Source organism: Somniosus microcephalus, unplaced genomic scaffold (assembly GCF_052327205.1).
Source record: "Somniosus microcephalus isolate GS21.2 unplaced genomic scaffold, FLI_Smic_1.0 unresolved_chr7, whole genome shotgun sequence".
Classification (NCBI taxonomy): Eukaryota; Metazoa; Chordata; class Chondrichthyes; order Squaliformes; family Somniosidae; genus Somniosus; species Somniosus microcephalus.
The window spans coordinates 38,266,319-38,274,354 of NW_028225185.1; the positions used below are offsets into that span (position 1 = coordinate 38,266,319).

The 8,036-nt window shown below is 56.5% G+C and overlaps 1 pseudogene; it reads left to right on the forward strand.

Annotated features, from left to right (window-relative positions):
- LOC147086814 (plasma membrane calcium-transporting ATPase 2 pseudogene) overlaps window positions 1-7,322 on the forward strand; it is a 15,980-nt pseudogene extending 8,658 nt beyond the window's left edge.
- The last annotated feature ends 714 nt before the right edge of the window (window positions 7,323-8,036 follow it).

Below are 8,036 nucleotides of genomic sequence, written 5' to 3' on the forward strand. Positions count from 1 at the left end.
GAAGCTTTTTTGCTGGGTGGGGACCGAAGAGCGAGAATGGGAATCCCGTGGGACTCAATTTTGAGATGGGGGTTGCAGGAGAGTCTGCCCGAGTCTAGTGGAGCGGCAATTAATTTAATGTTCAGTTTGGCTAGATTCATGATTGTGCGAAGAAGGAATGCTCTGTTTTTTAAGGGGAGGAGAATCAATCTAAGAGTATTTTAAATATAGGCTAAAAGATCATTATAAGGCTCTGTGGATGTTTTATTCAGAAAGGAATTTAAAGATGGTATTTTACAACCAATTTTTAAAGTACAATCGATTAATATATGTTACAGGAGACAAATTAAACTTCAGGTTTTGATGTTAAAATGTGGTGGTGGAATGGCTGTGCAGAGCGGCGGAATTGATTTGTCTCATACAATGAAATGATCACGATGTTGTAAATGTTCTTTATCTATCTATCTATATATATAAAGCAGCTCTTCTGTCTGTCTGTCCCGATGCCTGTCTGTCTGTCCGTTCTCTATACGTTTAAAAGTTACAGAGCGTACCGACGCGCGCGTCGCCTCAAAAGAAAGCTTGCGATTCCGGACTGGTCATAGGCGTATTTACGTTTCGGCCGGACAAAAATCCCGCCCGCGGTATCCGAAAAACGTTCAGCGTTCCGCTCATTAGCATCTCATTAGCGACCGTGTGACGTCGAGGTCGACCAATCGGACGGCGGGTTCCTGGCGCGTGCCATCCTACAGTTGAGTGTCGAGTGACTCGACGATTGACCAATCCTACGCTTCGGTGACCTGACTGGTCGACCAATCGGTGCGTGTGTGGGCGGGCCTTATCCTTCTGAACCGAGGTGAGTGGCCGCCATCTTGATTTTTCCACGATTTTTTCCCCCACACTTTCTGTGTGTTAGGGAACTAAGGTAAATATTTTAATGATGTGTTAGGGAATTAAATAACAATTTATTTGTGTTTTAAATTGTGTTTAGCAAATGCGCACGCGGTGGGTGGGGGCAGTTGGCTCCTCGTTTGAGACCAGGCCTGCGTCCGACCCGAGGGGCCACTTAGTTAACCGGCAGCCGAGCCCTGCCTCCTATTCACATCTACCGTCCTTCTTGCATGGGCCTACCGAGCGAATCCTACTCCCTCCTCCTCTTTTGCTGCTCTCTATTTATTTAATCGGCGAAAGATGAGTTTAAAAAAAAAAGAAGAGGCCGCCAGTTGCGCGGCCGCCTTGACGACGGCACGCATTCGCACGGCCCCCCGTTACCCCGGCAACGGGGCATGCCGGCGGTCTTGAAAACACGCATGCGCACGGCCCGCCACCCCGTGACATGAGTTTAAAAAAAATGAAGAGGCAGCCAGTTGCGCAGCCGCCTTGACGCCGGCACGCATGCGCACGGCCCCCGTGACGCCAGCACACAGCCTCGGGAGATCGCGGGGGGGGTGCCTCGGGAAATCGCGGGGGGGAAGAGCCTCGGGAAATCGCGGGGGGGGAGAGCCTCGGGAAATCGCGGGGGGGAGAAGAGCCTCGGGAAATCGTGGGGGGGGGAAGAGCCTCGGGAAATCGCGGGGGGGGGGAGAGCCTCGGGAAATCGTGGGGGGGGGAGAGCCTCGGGAAATCGTGGGGGGGGGGGGAGAGCTTCTCTGTTCCCCCCCCGCCAGTCTCTCTCTGTTCCCCCCCCGCCAGTCTCTCTCTGTTCCCCCCCCGTCTCTCTCTGTTCCCCCCCAGTCTCTCTCTGTTCCCCCCCCAGTCTCTCTCTTCCCCCCCACTCGCTCTCTCTCTTCCCCCCCACTCGCTCTCTCTCTTCCCCCCCACTCGCTCTCTCTCTTCCCCCCCCACTCGCTCTCTCTCTTCCCCCCCACTCGCTCTCTCTCTTCCCCCCCACTCGCTCTCTCTCTTCCCCCCACTCGCGCTCTCTCTCTCTTCCCCCCACTCGCTCTCTCTCTTCCCCCCCACTCGCTCTCTCTCTTCCCCCCCCAGTCGCTCTCTCTTCCCCCCCAGTCGCTCTCTCTTCCCCCCCAGTCGCTCTCTCTTCCCCCCCCAGTCGCTCTCTCTCTTCCCCCCAGTTGCTCTCTCTCTTCCCCCCCAGTCGCTCTCTCTCTTCCCCCCCAGTCACTCTCTCTCTTCCCCCCCAGTCGCTCTCTCTCTTCCCCCCCCAGTCGCTCTCTCTCTTCCCCCCCCAGTCGCTCTCTCTCTTCCCCCCCAGTCGCTCTCTCTCTTCCCCCCCGTCGCTCTCTCTCTTCCCCCCCAGTCGCTCTCTCTCTTCCCCCCAGTCGCTCTCTCTCTTCCCCCCCGTCGCTCTCTCTCGTCCCCCCCCGGTCGCTCTCTCTCATCCCCCCCAGTCGCTCTCTCTCTTCCCCCCCAGTCGCTCTCTCTCTTCCCCCCCCTGTCGCTCTCTCTCTTCCCCCCCAGTCGCTCTCTCTCTTCCCCCCCATCGCTCTCTCTCTTCCCCCCCCAGTCGCGGTCTCTCTTCCCCCCCCCAGTCGCGTTCTCTCTTCCACCCCCAGTCGCGCTCTCTCTTCCCCCCCCCAGTCGCGCTCTCTCTTCCCCCCCACTCACGCTCTCTCTTCCCCCCCACTCACGCTCTCTCTTCCCCCCCACTCACGCTCTCTCTTCCCCCCCACTCGCTCTCTCTCTTCCCCCCCACTCGCTCTCTCTCTTCCCCCCCAGTCGCTCTCTCTCTTCCCCCCCAGTCGCTCTCTCTCTTCCCCCCCAGTCGCTCTCTCTCTTCCCCCCCCAGTCGCGCTCTCTCTTCCCCCCCATCGCGCTCTCTCTTCCCCCCCCAGTCGCGCTCTCTCTTCCCCCCCCAGTCGCGCTCTCTCTTCCCCCCCACTCGCGCTCTCTCTTCCCCCCCACTCGCTCTCTCTCTTCCCCCCCAGTCGCTCTCTCTCTTCCCCCCCAGTCGCTCTCTCTCTTCCCCCCCAGTCGCTCTCTCTCTTCCCCCCCAGTCGCTCTCTCTCTTCCCCCCCAGTCACTCTCTCTCTTTCCCCCCACTCGCTCTCTCTCTTTCTCCCCACTCGCTCTCTCTCTTTCCCCCCCACTCGCTCTCTCTCTTTCTCCCCACTCGCTCTCTCTCTTTCCCCCCACTCGCTCTCTCTCTTTCTCCCCACTCGCTCTCTCTCTTCCCCCCCCAGCTGTGCTCTCTCTCTTCCCCCCCAGCCGCTCTCTCTCTTCCCCCCCACTCGCTCTCTCTCTTCCCCCCCACTCGCTCTCTCTCTTCCCCCCACTCGCTCTCTCTCTTCCCCCCCACTCGCTCTCTCTCTTCCCCCCCACTCGCTCTCTCTCTTCCCCCCACTCGCTCTCTCTCTTCCCCCCCACTCGCTCTCTCTCTTCCCCCCCACTCGCTCTCTCTCTTCCCCCCCCAGTCGTGCTCTCTCTCTTTCCCCCCCGCCCAGTCGCTCTCTCTCTCTCTGCCGCCCCCCCACCCCCCCCCAGTCGCTCTATCTCTCTTCTGCCCCCCCAGTCGCTCTCTCTTTCTCTTCCAACAACAACATGCCCTCGAAAAAGCCTCAGCACCGCCGGGCACCCCCAGCTAGTATATATATAAAGCGATCGATCTGTCTGTCTGTCATTCCGTCTCTCTGTCTGTCTGTATTGTATAAACTCGAAAGTTATAGAGCGTACCTACACGTGTGTTACATCGAAAGAAAGCTTACGCTTCCAGAACCATCATAAGCATATTTACGTTTCGGCCAGACAAAATTTGTGCCCGCGGTATCCAAAAAACGTTCAACATTCCGCTCATTATCCACTCATTAGCATCGAGTGACGTCGCGATCGACCAATCGTACAGTCGAGCGACCCGACGGTCGACCAATCGCTGCGTGGCGAGGGCGCGTTCCTGGCGCGTGCGGGCGGGCCCTCCTAGAGTCGAGTGACGGGACGATTGACCAATCCTATGCTTCGGTGACCTGACGGTCCACCAATCGGTGCGTGTGTGGGTGGGCCTTATCGTTCTGAACCGAGGTGAGTCGCCACCATCTTGATTCCAAACTTTTCATTTCTTTTTCCCGCTTTCTGCGTGTTTCTTTTCAAATCTACATTTCCAGCAAAAAATAAGTTGCTTTTAAAACACAAATTGTTTTTAAAAAAAGTTAATTAATTTGTAAATCTTTTCTGTAACATCTAGAATTTTCCTACCTTTAACCGTTTTTCCAGGCCTGTAAGCCTGGGCCTCTGTTGCCCAGCCATGCCCGAGCTAGGCACCTCCCGTCGCGCTGAACAAGCGGCTCGCGATCGCCGCCAGCTTTGTGAAGGCTGGAGGGGGCGGGCCTGAGCCGAGCGTCGCCACCGCCGCCATGTTAGTAAAGGTGGGTGGGGCAGGAGTCAGCGCACGCGACTTGAGTCCGGCCGGGCCTCACGCGGTAGGTTGCGCGGCGGCATCTCTCTCTCTGCTCTTGAAGCCGGCTCGGACGGGGGGCGTGGCTCGGGAGATCGGGCCTCCAGAGATCGGGGGGGCGGGGGGGGTGAGCCTCAGGAGATCGGGGTGGGGCGGGGCTCGGGAGATCGGGCCTCGGGAGATCGACGCTCGGGAGATCGGGGGATGGGGCGTGGGGCTCGGGAGATCGGGCCTCGTGAAATCGGGCCTCGGGAGGGCGGGGCTCGGGACATCGGGGGGTGGGGCTCGGGGACACCCCCCCCTCTCCCCCTCCTCCCCCCTCCCCTCCTCTCCCTCCCCTCCCCCCCTCTCCCTTCCCCCCTTCCCCCCCTCCCCTCCCCCTTCCCCCCGCTCCCCCTACCCCCTCCCCCTCCCCCCCTCCCCCGCATCCTCCCCCTCCCCCTCCCCCCCTGCCCCCTCCCCCCCCCCCCTTCTCTCCCCTCCCCTCCCCCCTCCCCCCCTCCCCTCCCCCCCTCCCCTCCCCCCCTCCCCTCCCCTCCCCCCTCCCCTCCCCCTCCCCTCCCCTCCCCCCCTCCCCTCCCCCCTCTGCTCCCCTCCCCCCTCCTCCCCTCTTCCCCCCTTCCCCCCCTCTTCCCCCCAGTCGCTCTCTCTCTTCCCCCCAGTCGCTCTCTCTCTTCCCCCCAGTCGCTCTCTCTCTTCCCCCCCAGTCACTCTCTCTTCCTCCCAGTCGCTCGCTCTCTCTCTCCCTTCCCCCCAGTCGCTCTCTCTCTCTCTTCCAACAACAACATGCCCTCAAAAGACCCTCGGCACCGCCGGGCACTTCAGCTAGTCTATATGTATAAAAGACCTCTTCTGTCTGTCTGTGCTCTATACACGCAAAAGTTATAGAGCGTACCTACACGTGTGTTACATCAAACGAAAGCTTACGATTCCGGACATAGGCATATTTACTTTTCGGTGAGACAAAAATCGTGCTGACGGTATCCAAAAAACTTTCAAAATTCCGCTCATTATCCCCTCATTAGCATTGAGTGACTATGATGTCAAAGAGCTGCTATGATGTCAGAGCAGTTTTTGTGCTGTCATAAAGAAATCAATGCTTTCACTGTGCCCAGCCTACTCAGCTGGGGTGATTCGGGCCGGGCCTCTTCCTCTCTTCTCTCTCTCTCTCCCCGTCTCTCTCTCTCTCCCCCCTCAGTCTCTCTCTCCTCTCTCTCTCTCTCCCCGTCTCTCTCTCTCTCCCCCCTCAGTCTCTCTCTCTTCCTCTCTCTATCTCCCAGTCTCTCTCCCCCAGTCTCTCTCTCTCCTCCAGACTCTCCCTCCTCCAGTCTCGCTCTCTATCCGTCTCTCTCTCTCCTCCAGTCACTCCCTCCTCCAGTCTCTCTCTCTCTCTCTCTCCCCCAATCTCTCTCTCGCTCCCCGTCTCTCTATCTCTCTCTCTCTCTCCCCCCAGTCTCTCTCTCCCTCTCCCCAACTCTCTCCCTCGCCCCCCAAGTCTCCCTCTCTCCCCATCCCTCTCTCTCTCCCCTCAGTCTCTCTCTCCCCCCCACCCCCCGGTCTCTCTCTCTCCCCCCCAGTCTCTCTCTCGCTCTCTCTCTCTATCTCCCCAGTCTCTCTCTCTCTCCCCAGTCTCTCTCTCCCTTCGCCCATCTCTCTCTCTCTCCCCCAGTCTCTCTCTCTCTCTCCCGTCTCTCTCCCCCAGTCTCTCTCTCTCTCCCCCTCAGTCTCTCTCTCCCCATTCTCTCTCTCTGTTTCCCCAGTCTCTCTCCTATCTCTCCCCCCAGTCTCTCTACTCTCTCTCTTTCTCTCCCCATCTCCCTCTCTCTCCCCCAGTCTCCCTCTCTCCCCCTCAGTCGCTCTCTCTCTCCCCCCTCAGTCTCTCTCTCTCTATCTCCCCAGTCTCTCCCTCTCTCCCCCTCAGTCTCTCTCTCTCTCTCTCTCTCTCTCTCTGTATCTCCCCATTCTCTCTCTCTCTCCCCAGTCTCTCTCCTCTCTATCTCCCCAGTCTCTCTCTCTCCCTCTCCCCGTCTCTCTCGCTCTCTCACCCCTCAGTCGCTCTCTCTCTCCCCCTCAGTCTCTCTCTCTCTCTCTCTCTCTGTATCTCCCCATTCTCTCTCTCTCTCCCCGTCTCTCTCGGGAGACAGAATCATATAATAACGTTAAGCACCATCAATAACGTCAACATAAGTTATTAGAGATTAACTAGGCAGACAACGAGCAGCTCACATTCTTCAATCCTAAATCAGATCAGATCTGCCTGATTTCCCTCCCTCTCCTTTCCAGCCCTACTCACGTCCTTCAAAACTACCTCATTATTTTCTCTTTTGTTGAAATGTTAATGCAATCTCCAACCTTTCCCAACTCAGATCATCCAAAACTCAATTCTGAGTTTTAAAACATTAGTGTTTCAGTCACAGTGTGATTTGAAAACACCCAAGAGACTGACTGAAGAATTTAGGCCAGAGAAATGATGATCCTCAGCCACTCACGCATCCAGTATCTATGCTAAGCTATTTCTGAGAATAGCCCTCCAAGGCTTTCACGGGGGCGGACAAGTTAGAAACAGAAACTTAAGATATGCAGAGGTGGTGCTCAGAATTGAAGACATCAGAGAACTGCAGGAACTGCTATCAGAAAACAAGAGCTATGGTATGTAGCAAGGGGTCAACAGGAGAACATAGGAGCATAGAGACATAGACATAAACACGTCGGATAAGAACATACAAATAAACAGTGAGTCATGCTAGCAATTCTGCAATTGAGGATCCTGGGTCCTAGGCCTCAAGGAGAGCTGAGAACAAGATTGGCTCTAGTGAGAAAGGTAGCTGAAAAGTTAAACAAACTTTGGATGACAGAAGCATACCCTGCAGAACAAAGAGGCTTCTAGAAACTCTGATATGCATGTTAGCTCCTTGCAGATGCAAACCATGAGAAAGCGGCCCACCGGAATGTTGCAATGTGGAGATCCTCAGAGTCCTCTGGCAAAGAGGAGCGATAAATTAGCATTTGAAAAGCTAAGAATCATGAGCATACTGCTGGCCAAGATAAAGAGAAGGAACCACCCCTGGTGGGGATACGTGGCCAGTGGGGCAAGAGAGAGTAAGAGCAAGGGAAAGGTGGCTGCATGATACGAGGAGATGGAGGTGAATACCAATCAGTCACAGAGTCATAACGGCACAGAAGGAGGCCATTCGGCCCATCGAGTCCATGCCGGCGCTCTGCCGGGCAATCCAGTCAATCCCATTCCCCCGCTCTATCCCCGTAGCCCTGCAAGTTTATTTCCCTCAAGTGCCTCTCCAGTCTCCCCTTGAAAACATTGAGTGTCTCCGCTTCCACCACTTCCGTCGGCAGCGAGTTCCAGGTCCTCACCACTCGCTGCATCAAAAAGTTTTTCCTCACGTCCCCCCTGTATCTCTTGCCCAAAACCTTTAATCTGTGTCGCCTAGTCCTTGCACCATCAACTAGTGGGAACAGCCTTTCCCCATCTAGCCTATCCAAACCCCTCATAATCTTGTACACCTCTATCAAATCACCCCTCAACCTCCTTTGCTCTAATGAAAACAAATCCAGCTTCTCCAAACTGTCCTTGTAGCTAAGACCCCCCATCCCCGGAACCATTCTGGTAAATCTCCTCTGCACCCTCTCAAGTGCCTTCACATCATTCCTAAAGTGTGGTGACCAGAACTGGACACAATACTCCAGTTGTGGCCTA